At 48.9% G+C, this 13460-nt stretch overlaps 1 protein-coding gene across 1 annotated transcript in view; it reads left to right on the plus strand.

Moving 5' to 3' along the window:
• The first annotated feature begins 2201 nt into the window (after positions 1-2201).
• Positions 2202-13460, plus strand: part of LOC134841206 (frataxin, mitochondrial-like) — a 291857-nt gene continuing 280598 nt past the window's right edge. Inside the window, exon 1 of the mRNA XM_063857040.1 lies at positions 2202-2205. The gene's annotated coding sequence lies outside the window, so the exon portion shown is untranslated. The remainder of the gene's footprint in view (positions 2206-13460) is intronic.

A 13460-nucleotide genomic window follows, 5' to 3' on the forward strand; every position in this document is an offset into this window, starting at 1 on the left:
CAGGCATGAAGGGTCACCAAGCGATGATGCGATTTGAAAAGAGAAGGCAGAGGGACGACGAGTCAATTGATCGGTTCCTAGATGACCTCGAGAGCTTGAGAAGAAGGAGTGACCCGGAGGAGTCGACAAACAGAAGAAACTTTAGCATTGCCTCGAAGTTCATTGATGGGGTAAAAAGTGATGACTTAAGAACAATGTTAGCAACATACTACACATTGTCGAAAGACAGCGCACCGACCCCAGAAGAAATGAGACAGAAATCAAGGGAATACATGCTGATGAAACCCAAGAAATACTCATATTCAGAAAACAGGAACACGCAAGGGGGAAGTCAACCCCAGAGGTCGTCATGGTACAAGCATAGAGATGACATGGACAAGCGCAGATCATGCGCGAACTGCGGGTCGGCGGATCAACACGTGGCTGACTGCACAACATACAAACAAGGCATGAAGAGTCTAGGATACGCACCGGATGAGGAGGACATGAGCCAGATGGAGGAACACGAGTACTATAGTGGCTTAATCATCAAGATAGGCGCAAGATGCTTCTTCTGTAACCAGGAGGGGCACTTTAGAATGGATTGTCCCTTGTTCTGGGAAGCGGTCAAGGACCAGAGTCACCCCAAACATAAGTTGGCATTAGCGGCAGTGCAGAATCAGCGGAATAGACAAAACGAGTTTGAATCGAGGAACTTAGGAGCACCAAGCACGGAATTGCCGACGAAAACAGTGAAAGCTGTAACACATGTTAATGGTGCGATAGAATCCGCGGCCGCGAACTCTCTAGAGATAAACTATGAGAAAGCGGCGACGGAAGCAATTGCCAAAGTGAAACAGGATCTGGCTGCGAAAGAAATAGAGCAACGACTAAAGCTGGAGATCGAAAGACAGAATTTCAACGAAGCATTAACCGGATCAAACCCAACACCAGAGGCTGTACCAGGCTCAACAAAGACCGGGAATTGTAACACTGTAAAAATGGTGACGGGAAAGCCATTCGGCATATCGAAAATTGGGGCTAGAATAATGTCGATAATCACAGTGGGCGGCCACGAGGTAACCAGAAACTTGAGCGAACCGAGCGACCAGACAATAATGCACTTTGACGTGTACGCAGATTACTTGAGTTGTATAAGCCCACAAACGACTTCTAGAGCGCTGAGAGCACTACTCACGAGAGGGGGCAGCAAGTCGGTACGTGTTGACAACAGGTATACTGAAGCTTATGGTCCACACGAGGTGGTGCTAAATATAGATGGAATAAACATCTATACCAAGACAATGATAACATGTGACGAAGACCTAATTGGGCAAATCTACGTAGGGAAAGAAGAGTTGAAAGTGAGATCGATTGGACACTGCGCTATGCTTGAAGAAGATGCGATGCACATCGGGACAGAGGCAGATGTGACAGGGCACGTGCTAGACATAAGTGGCAAAAAGACTCAGCTACGTGGGTTACTTGATACGGGAGCAGTCTTGAGCGTCATACCAATCGAAACTTGGGAGCGGATGGGCTTTGACAAAGGTGATTTGATAGACTCGAGAACACGGCTGTCAGCTGCAAACAAAGGGGCCCTTCGGGTGCTGGGCAGGACGCCGATAATAGCCCTCAACTTGGGTGAACGTAACCTGTGGATGAGCTTTATCGTGGTAGAAAACCTAGATGAATCTGATCAATTTATTTTGGGCAGAGACTTCATCAGGAATTTCGACGTAACGATTGATCTAAATAACGCAATGTTCAGGATACGGAACCCGGATAGGAGGTACGCAATCAAACCGGTAAATTTAATAATGGCAAATGAAAACAAAGCACCGGTATTCTTGAGTAGGAGGGTGAGGCTGAAAGCGAATGAAGCGGCAATCGTAGGCTTGAGGATGAAAAATTACAATGAACTAAGTGACAACAAGCAAGTGTGTGTAGTTCCGAATCCTAATAGTCAAAGTGCTGCTGTTTTAGGAAGATCCTTCTCGATAACGAAGAGCGGCCTCTGCGTCAGTGTCTTGTTGAATACCCTTGATATACCGATCACGATACAGAGAGGGAGGAAACTGGGTTATGCTTTACCGGTTAAAACTCGATATGAAACGATCGATAACTCAAAACAAAATGAAGTTGTTGATTGTCCCAATCATAGGGACAAAATTTGTATCTTGAGACGATTGCAGAAAATAAAAGATTCATCAGGTCTTATTAAATCACTTAAGTCAGAAACGGATGATGGGCTGTCGAGCTGTTCGAACTTTCCAGAGCGACCCACACTAGATGAAATGCAAACTGATAAACCGGTTCTGCCGGAGATTGAACATTTGAGGGGCAAACTGAAAGATGAACAGCTCGAAGCCATCAAGGACGTACTAGAGCGGAACGAGGAAGTTTTTTCGAGGCATAAGGCGGATATTGGGTGTTGTAATTTCGTTGAGCATGAAATAGAACTTGAGGAAAACGCGGTACCACATAGGGAGGGGGCGAGGCGCATGACCCCACACAAATCGGACGCGTGTAGAAAAGAAATCGAGACGTTACTAGAGTATGACATGATAGAACCATCCAAGTCACCGTGGGCGTGTGGAGTAGTGATGGCCAAAAAGAAAGGCGACCAGTTGAGGTTTTGTTGTGACTTTCGATACCTGAACTCCGTCACGGTGAAAGATGCCTATCCCATACCTAGGATTGATGAGAGCCTCTCGAAGTTAGGTGATGCAAAATTTTTTACGACTCTTGATTTAGGCTCGGCCTTTTGGCAGGTACCACTAAGGAAGCAGGATAGGGACAAGACAGGGTTTGCCTGCGAGTTGGGTCTGTTTCAATGGAAACGGATGCCGTTTGGACTTTGCAATGCCACAGCCACGTTTCAGCGGTTGATGGCACACGCGCTGATAGGCGTGACGAAGAAGTATGGCAACTTGGTAATGTGCTACGTGGATGACGTGGTAATAGCGACGCCAACACTGGAAGACCACATTGAGAGACTTGACGAAGTGTTTGCATGCATGAAGAGGTCGGGGCTAAAGTGTAAACCATCAAAGTGCGAGATACTCAAGGACTCAATAAAAGACTTGGGCAGGATGGTAGACAAGCACGGCATCAGACCTGATACGGACGCCGTGGAAGCAGTCCTGACCTGGAAATCATCGAAGACAGAGCACCAGTTGATGAGCTTCCTGGGTTTCGCTAACTATTATAGAGAGTTCATCAAAGGCTATGCAGACAAGGTATACCCGATGCAACAGTTAATGAGACACAAGGGCAAGAAGTTCACGTGAAACAACGCAGCAGAAGAGTCATTCCAGAGAATAAAGAAAGAGCTATGTGAGGCACCAGTACTGGGTATGCCGACTGAGAAAGGGATGTACGTGCTGGACACGGATGCGTCGGTAGTCGCGATTTCTGGGATTCTCCACCAAGAACAAGAATGGAATGGGAAGACAGTCTTGAGACCAATAGCGTACGGGAGCAAAGTCCTGAGTGACACGGAAATGAAGTACGGAGCACCGAAAGCAGAGATGTTCGCGGTGGTTACCTTTGTCGAGAAATACAGGGCATACCTGGGCAGTGAGCCATTCAAGTTGCGAGTCGACAATCGAGCACTGAGCTGGCTGGAAACGTACTCAATGGACCAAAGTTACATTGGGAGGTGGATAGTTCGCCTGGATGGATACAACATGATAATTGAGCATAGAACACGAGATAAACATCAGAATGCCGACAGCTTGAGTAAGAAGACGGAGTTCTATGATAGACAAGAGCAAATAGAGGCAGACAGACCTGAAATCAAAGATGGCTTCTCCTTCATGGACAAGGAAACGTACGACAGTCTTCCACTCACGAGATGGCTGGACAAATCAGGCAAACCGATAGAAGATCATCCTGAATTACCTAAAGAACCTCCAGAGAAGACCATCTTGAAGAAGAGCAAAAGGATTCCAATAGAGATAATACTCAAGTCGAAGATCGTGAAGGAGACGCTCAAGGCAAAAGGCTATGATCTTAACCAGGTAGAAGCAGGAACTGCACAGATAGATGATGATTTAATGAGGTTGCTCGAGAAACTATCAGATCATAAGCCCGTGATCCAAGAGAAGGGTCAAGAGGAACCGGAAGTCACTATACTTCGAAGAAAAGAGACAGTGAACGATACTGACTCCTCAAGAGGAAGCGTCACTGACAGCAAAGATGTCGTGCGGTCACTAGTTGATAACATCCCCGAAAACATTCTGGAGCAGACCAAGGTTAGGAAAAAGAAAGTGACGTTCAAAGAAGATACTGAACACCTGGGACTAGGTCAAGAGTCCGGGGAGTGTTCCATGTTCACGGAAGAAGAAACCGGAGAAGGTAAATTGTCCGGGGAGCGTGAAGAATGGGATGAAGACTCGGATGAGAGCAGCGAAAACCAAGACAGTCTGTGCATGATATTGGCGGAAGAGAAGACAAGGCACCACGACAGGGAGTTACAGACGGATCCATCTTCAGGAACGTACAATCTAGACATACAGGAGCTACGAGGTGGTGAGGAACTTGAGAAAATTGCGGTTTCAAGGAAGCCATTCAGGGAACTATCATGCAACTCAAACGTCAGAACGAATCTGGTGCCAGAAGATGATATGAAAATCGTGAAAAGGATGATATGCGTGAAGCTGAGTGATGACATCCACAACCCTGGTGAGATGAATGGACAGATCATGGCGCTAAAGGAGCATGTCAAGGCGAGATACAGGCTGTCAGACCTAATAAGAGCCCAAAAGAATGATAAAATGACAAATAACCTCTCCAAATGGATCCAGTCGGGGGTCAGGGAGAAGGGGGAACTCGAGGAAGACAGCTATAAGATCTTGAGCCAGTTCTACAAAGAAAAGAAAGACTTACTCTATCACACAGCTGATGGGGTGGTAGCTGCAAGAGGAAAGATGAGGAGAAGATAATACACAAACACAACCTCATCATACTGCCACAGTTGTATCAAACGGAGGTGCTTTTCAGATCGCACGACCAGATGGGGCACCAGGGGATAGACAAAGTACAACAAAGGATACTTCACAGGTTTGATTGGCCAGGGATGAGAAAAGCTTGCGAGAGATGGGTGAATGCCTGCCTGGCATGCCTCCAGGTAAAGGACCCAAGGAAGATGAAGTTTCCCCTCAAGTCCGTCGAGAGCTCAGAATTCAATGAAGTGGTGCAGATAGACCATCAAAAAATCTGCATGACGGAGTCGGGATATAACCAGATATTGGTTATAATAGATCACTTAACAAAGTTGGCGGAAGCGGTTCCGTGCCAGACAGCCTCGGCCGAGGAGACATGTGATCATCTGATAACGCATTGGATATCGCGGTATGGTTGTCCAATGACTTTCCAGTCGGACAACGGCAAAGCTTTTGTGGGGGACTTGACAAAAGAATTGATGAGGAGATCGCACATTGCTCAAGCACACTCGACAACCTACCATCCACAGACCAACGGGTTGGTAGAGAGACAGAACAGGACACTGGTCAACATGTTAAGGGTGTACTGCTCAAGATACATGACGGATTGGGATAAATACCTGCCACAGGTAGTAGGGGCCTACAACAGTACACAGCACTCAACGACGGGCATCAGTCCCTTCATGATGTTGACGGGTAGGGAGAGAGCAATGCCTCTGACATTCTTTTACCCGGAATACGAAGGGAAAAGGACGTCGCCTGAGGCGTACGTGAAAGAAGCGATCAAAAGACAACAGGAGTTAAACGAGCTATGCAGGAGGAACACCGCGCAGGCGCAAATGAGGCAACGCAGAAAATATCACGAAAAAAAATTACAAGCAAAGCCATATGAAGTGGGCCAATATGTGTGGGTCTTCCAAAATGTCATACCGCCCAAGGGAACAAAGAAACTACTCAAGAAATGGAGGGGACCATTCATGATAACGGAAGTCCATCAACAAGGACGGTTCTATCGCTTGAGTACTGGGCGAGCGGCACATTATGAAAATCTGAAGCCTCACGTTCCGTCCCCGGAGGATTGGTGCATACCGAAGGACATGGAGGGTCTTGAGTACCTGGTGGTAGAGCCAGCGTGTGAAGTGAATGAAAGAGGCACCAGAGAGAAGAATGATGGTAATGAGAACTTGAGTTTGGACGACAATGAAAAGATAGAAGTGGAGTCTGAAGCAGGATCATTTGTAGAAGAAGACTGGAACGACCCGGAGCAAGATGAGGTGCCGAAGTGGATGGAGCCAGATCGACCAATACCACCGGGAACCAGGACTGGCAATCGTAAACGGACCGGCATGAGGTACAACAGGTACGGGGATGACTTCTTGATCGATAAGATACAGCCAGACAAATTGGGCGAGGAACTACTGAGTGCAGGCGAACTGGAAGCCGAAGAGGAATGGCAGGTCATTGACGATGGTGGACACTATCCGCAGTGAGAGAAACAAGCAGAATTGGAGACGGATCTCGAACAGAGTGAGATAGAGAGGAGGGAGAACACGAACTTGAGGATACTAGAGTGGATGCGCGATGTCAAAGACGAGAGCCGCGAAGGACAAAGCATTGAACAAGTCGACGTATCATCGGCAAATTATATGAAGGCAGAGGACCCTCTTTTCGGATGGACGGCAACAGATAGGCCACTGGACATTCCTCCGGACAATTCAGACCCGACAACATCGACGGGGACGTCGATAAATATTTTTGTCCGGGGAGTGGGGATAGGACTTGCCCACACCGAAAATTTGATGATAAAGAAGCTCAAGGAAGTGAGAGAAACAAGCAAATTGGAACTGGAAGAAGAAGAGCCAAAGCCTACCATAGGTCGGAATTTCAAAACGAAATTTGAAATACCCAATGAGTACTCGGAAAACATCATGATAACGGATAGCGACTTCATCCTGTCAAACAGGACTAACGCGATCTGCATCACGGCGGACATGAGTTTCAAATCAAGATTGGAAGCTGACTTCAAAAGAGAGTACCAGAACGTGGAGTTTCTGTTCAGACAGAGACCAGGACTGGGAGGGATGGCAGCGCTTCCACCATCAGTAGCACAAGTCCCGGGCAAATATCTGTGCTTCCTAGTGACGAGGGTCAATGACAGGAACACAATTGATCCCGAACACGTGATGTTGGCTCTAACAAGACTACGAGACTTCATGATTGAAAGAGGAATAACGGAGGTCTCAATGCCGGTGTATGACCCAAACAGGGGCAAACTGAGCTCGAGGGAATTGTACGCTATCCTACATGTAGTCTTTGCGGAAACTGAGATAATGGTGTATCTGCACAAGAAATACTACTTGAGCATCGCCTGAGTTGGGGACACGGGGTCTCGAGTTGGGCGTGAGGGAGGAGTCTTGAGTTAGGTACTGGGGTGCGGCACAGGTAAAGGGATCTTAAGACGTGATTGGCGTGACAATTGAATTTTAAAAAAAATTAACGGTGCTAAAACATAAAATGAATCTGCATGCTTTTAAGGAAATTCCAATTGAATTGTTTTAAGTAGAATGAAAATGACAAGATTTTAACCATACTGGTAAAAGGGGGGTCTCCAGGTTAGGAACATGACATGTTAAGTCTTAATATGGTTTCTGTTTTCAGATCAAGTTTGAAAAACAAAGTTGAAAATCCAACTATACTCAAGCGAGAGACAGAAAGAGAAATCTTGATTGAACTCGCCATAAACGACACCTGCAGCAAGTATTTGCAAGGGAACATTTCTAGAGAATTCTTGATTAAGGTAATTCTTGAGCTGGTAAGGTAATTCTTGAGCTGGTTAATACTCGAATACATCCCGAAGTCACAGAGAATGGCAGACAGGTTCTGGAAATCCATGCCCGCGGCCCTAAAGAAGCCTACTCTCGATGAGCTATACAGACGCCTGAGGGACCTGGATTATACCCGAATAGACGAGAGAATGGCGGTAATGCTGAATGCAATCCTCCAATTGGAAGAACAGGGTGAGTGCAGGGAGTCTGCGACGGAGGCTGTCTTGATGATCGGCTACACCACCGAGGGAATATCAAATCAGGAACAGACCAGATGGTTGTCTTGGAATGTGGATGGAGGAGTAAGGGGTTTTGATTTGGCAAGGAATCTTGGCCTGAGTAACAACACCGAATATGGCGCAGGAGAATTCCCACTACCAACTAGGCCATCAGCAAGATCCACAGGCCAGAGCTCGAGTAAAGTGCTATCGATGACGCGAGCACAACAGACGACTGAGGCATATCTGGATCTTGGTGTTCTAAAGAAAGAGCTCGAGAAGACGCAGAAGGAAAGGAACAAGGCGAACCTCGATCGGGATCTGGCAAAGCTGGATCGGGAGAAGGTTCAGCTGGAGAGGGACCAGGCGGTCAATGAACGAGATCAGACTCTGAGGTTGCTTGAGATGCTAAAGGCTGAACATCAGCAGGAACTAAGGGTGCGGGAGAATGCCGCGAATCGTGATCAACTGAAGTCGGAGTTGGAGAGAATAGAACAACGACAACGCGAGCTTGATGCACAGAAGGGAGCCAGGCCAAAGGAGCGAGTGGTTACCAGCTCGAGGCCAGAGTCACGCATGGAAGTGGATGAAGCCCCCAGGGCAAGAGGACGGTTCAACCTTGACCGCGAGGCCCGAGAACACATGAGTGAAGGGTTGGAAGTCTGGATACCGAATGAAGCGACGTCCTCCTTGCGTAGCTTAGAGACGCAACCCATACGCCCACTAATGGATGTGGTGCTGCCGGGATATACCCCAACCTCGACCTCGAGTGACAGTCAGGTGAGCGGCGGCTCATCGCGTCTGAAAGAGCTGGGCGAGAAATTGCGGCAGAAAAGTCGTGAAAGTTCGGCAAGACCGGAGCTTCCCCCGACTTGGAGGGAACAGCCGGTCAGGAGCGTCGTGATCTCGAGTTATAAGAAAAACACAGAGAAGAGGTACCACAGGCACAATCGGATGGATTGGAATGCGGAACAGAAAGCCAGGAGAAACTGCTTTCATGATGCAGCCTGGGTGGAATATCTTGCGCCACCCCGTGTGCCAGAAGGCGCGGTCCACCTAATCATAGGGGACAGCCTGGTGCGGGTGTTGACCCGGATCCAGTCGCACTGGCAGACAGGAATCTTGAGTTTCGCTGGAGCTGCCACACCACAGATGTTGGCAACGCTTGAGATGCTAGGGATGACTAAAGTGTACACGGTGACCCTGATGATCGGGACGAATGATGTGTCAAGGGGAGAAGCGAGGAAAATAACGAGGCTGCACGACAAGATGAGCTGCCTTCTTGAGGAGCTGAGGATCCAGATGGACCCCATCCTGTTGACAGTATGTACTGTCCCTTATAATATGAAGTTTGATCAGCACGCCTTGGAGATGAACGAGAAGGTGCGGAGCCTGAACAGGGTGATCCGAGAAATCCACCGGAAGAGTGTGCTCCTGTCGGACTGTTGGACGTGGCGGAGCGCATGAAGCAAGCGGGATTCCCAGAGGATACCTCCAATGATGGAATCCACTTCGATAGACCGAGGGGAGCAGAGTGGCTGAATGACGTCTTTCAAGGACACATAAATACGCTAGAGGCGGATCTGCTAGAGACGGCCCAATTCACATTAGGGCCACCTCCGAACCCACCATTCCTTGCCTCGAGGGCCTTGTCTGGTCGCTTAGGACCGAGGGTCGACACTAGAGACAGCTCGAGGAGCGACCAGGCTAGATTGCCGAGTGCCACGCCAATGGAGTCTGAGGAGGTGACGTCATCAACGCCTCCAGGCTCGGCAATATCCTCAGTGGTAGTGGCAGAAAGCAAGCGGTAAAAGAAGCCTATGGAGACCGCTCGCTTGAGATATCCAGAGAAGGTGAAAGGACTGGACCTAGACTGGACCTGGGTTTGGAATGCAGACGAGAATTGGCGGAGACTCTGGGTATTGAACGAGTGTCGCACGAAGACTTAAACAGACATCATTGCGTGGACTGGTTGAAAGCTCATGAGGCGCACTTCTCGAGAAGAAAACTGATGGAGACCGCGGACCTGACCGGAATTCCCACGAAAGCGATCATGGGACCCATCAACTACAGACCTCTCAAGCTGCTGGGGAGTCCTGTACTCATAGCAGAACCCCCCAAACACCGAACGAGCATCGCCAGGATCAGGTTGGCGACCCCGGCACAGTTGAGGGTGGTGGACAAGCTGCTGAATCCCGGGGGAATGGAATTGCCAGATGCCGCTTACGAAGGCTCGAAATTGGCGGAAGATCCCAGGTACGGGAAGCCCTGTGGGAGCACCCAGCTGGCCAAAACCTTGGCAGTTTATGATAGAGCAGATCCAGCTGCTGCAAGGATAGTCATTGTGGCGGGATCAGACTTCGAAGGAACGTCTCCTAAGTTGTTCTGGCCGGAGACTCTGATATACTCTTTGCCAGGAGCCGAACTAAACCAGATGTTAACTCTAGTGGTGGCAATAAAGTCGGAGATGCCCTGTGAGCCTGAGCTGCTATTGTTTGCAGGAATGAATGATCACCTGCACGCGGCGGGACTTCTTGAGCAGCTGAAGGGCAGTGAACCGACATCGAAGAAGATATGGGAGGCCATTCAGACGTTGTTTGCGGCGATGAATGAGGTGCAAGAGAATGTTTTCTCGAGATTTGGATCCAAGACGAAAGTGGTGTTCACTACATCCCCTAGATACGCGAATATGCCACCCGCCCTACAATTCGTGTATGCGGTCTTGATCCTGATAGCAGAGGGAAACGAATGGCGGATTCTAATGGCAGCCCCCAATCGGGAATTGGAGCCATCGAACCTGAAGCTCCGCAAGTCAGAATTGGCAGCAGCATGGGCGGACATATCTCATGCACTGAGGGGCTTTTATGGATTAGTCGACATCCTGATCGTACTGGACGAGGTGCTTTTGCTAGAGATATCGAACTTTGCCAGGCAACTCAAGTTCAGCCCAGTCATCGGAGACGATCACCCGGCGATAAACCAATTGACGGCCAGCTTGTGGTTTCGGAGCATGGAGGTGAAGATCACAGGTTCCACCGGCAAGTCTAGAGGTCCGAGCAACGAGAGAAAAAATGTGGCCGACACGGAGAAACAATTAGAGTCGATGAAATATCGCCTGACGCAAGAGAACGGCTGGTGGCCATTTTTGACACCAAGGCTGGAGAACGCCACGAATAAGACGAGGGAGGAAGCACCACCCCTCGTGAAACAAGTCTGGAGTTTTCTGGAGAAACAACTGGAGCTGGCCGAAGGAAGAGAGATGACGGTGGCTAGATTTGTCTCGGCAGCCAATGAAGTGACGATTGGAGGGTTCTGGAGAGAGCACGCAGAGGGTGAGCTGAGGACTAGAAGGGATCATGAGATTCTTAAGTTCTTGAGTCCTTGCTGGGGGAAAGAATTCATGGCAGGAATGTTTGGCACCACAGCGACTATCTTTGGAGCCTTAGTGCAGGAGATACTGGGCATGCCCATCAGCCTGCTCTTGGCTTTATATCTGGTCTACCCCAGATATTTGTTCAACATGGGCCCAGCGTACATGTTTAGTCGAGGGGTAGAGACACTTCGGGTTGATGGGTATCTGGCACTAGTACTCTTGACCCATGGGGAATTGGTGTCGTTTCATCGATTGATGGAATATGGGGAGCCCCTGTCAATGGGGAAAGTCCACTCGAGTATCAAAACCTACTCCTACAAGTGTGCCGCGGGGTTGAAGACGTTGTTAGTGCAATACCTCATGATGCAGAATCGGCACATGACGGGTGAAGAGAAGAACCCAAAATCGAGAGAAGAATGGAAGAAGATGAATGGAGGGATGCCTCTGTTGACGGACCTGTGCCTGGCAATGAGGTCGGACCCGATGGGGATAATCCGGGGTCTAGAGGAGGTGGTAACCTGCATTTACGGTCCAGCAGTAACGTACGCATTCCCAGATCCCCTGGTAACAACGTATCGTTACTCTGTAACGCACTTGAGTCTTGTCAGCGTACTGGATGGGACGGCGCTCAATTGGTGTCAGCAGGAGCTGCTCAGGGCACAAATGAGCAATACGGTACTCTTTGGAAAAGTGAAAGATGCCGAGTTGATAGTGTGCAACTTCAGGGGACAGATGCAATGTAGAATGGGAGGCAAACGCGAGGGCCCCATCGAGACATATCCCAAGTTCTGGAACTTGAACCCACTGACAGCAGACGGAAGAGAGATCTTGAGGATTCCCGCTTGGGAGGAAAGCTTTGCACTGGTTAAGAGGGAGCTGGAGGCCATAATGGAGAAAGAAATCCTGCCGGCCACCATGCCTGAGTTCCCTATAGTTAGGAGGATGACCTTGGGAATGAACAGCCCCTTGGTAGTTCCATCCATAATGGCGAGGATGACTACGGAAGAAATGCAGAAGTACTTCACTGATGGCTGGGACCCCCTGTTCGTCGGCTACACGGCGGCGGTTTACTTCCACACTAGCGAGGCGAAAATAAATTCGTGGACGACGCAAGCAAAAAAGATGAGAGGCTCGCAGCCCCCTGGATATGAGGTGCGAAAGGTCTTGAGAGCTCTTGAGCAGGAGGGACTTGAGAATATGCTACCAATATGGGATGATGGCAGGATGATCATGATGGAGGGGCATGTCGCGTTGGTGGACGACATGAAATTTGCAACAAGAAAGTATAGGGCACCCTAAGGCTTAGAACAGGTGGAAATGAGACAGGAGGGAAAAGAACTGGATGCTGCAGGTCAACTGTACGTGGCCCTGACGGAGTACAAGAGATTGGATCCGGCGACACCATCACCACTGTCAGTGGATACACCTGAAGACAAGAGGAGTGGACCCGTGGAGGACCGGTTCAAAAGAATTCTCGAGAGAACAAGAAATGAGTCAGAAGAAGAGAGTATGGATGAGACTCTCAGCGAAGCCGGTGAGGACATGGAAGTGGGGAATACGCCTGAACCGAGACCATCAGGGGAGGAGCTCACCACTCAAGAGCTGTTGAAAGACTTGAGCGAGGAGAATTGGGCAGATACTGCCACTCCACCGCTGACCCCGTCCCCCCGGAAGAATCTGGAGTTGCCATTGGCAAGCGAGACCTCCAATATGGGGATGATACTCTTGAGCTCGGAGGAAAGGGAAAAGAATACTTTCGAAGGAAATAGGGACATGTTCCTGGGGTCTCTGAAGGACGATGCTTGGCAGGAGTTCTTGAAGGAATTCAATCAAGAAGTGGGCAGCGAGACGACGCTGGACAAATTCAAGGAGGAACTGTGGGACACAGTTGTGAAGTTTGGAGAACCGCTTCTGATAGGAACGGGCCTGGACGAGAAGGCGAGAAAAGAGCTGCTGAACAAGCTGATAGAGCTGAGGAATTCACGATCGAAGACTAGAGAAGAAAAATGTGAAGACAGCTCTACTCTGAAACAAAAAACTGTAGATAAAACAGTTGATGATACAGAAGGGGATATCGTTGGGACTAGTAATATGATTAAAAGTACTAATATCCTTA

Source organism: Symsagittifera roscoffensis, chromosome 3 (genome assembly GCF_963678635.1).
Source record: "Symsagittifera roscoffensis chromosome 3, txSymRosc1.1, whole genome shotgun sequence".
Taxonomy (NCBI): Eukaryota; Metazoa; Xenacoelomorpha; order Acoela; family Convolutidae; genus Symsagittifera; species Symsagittifera roscoffensis.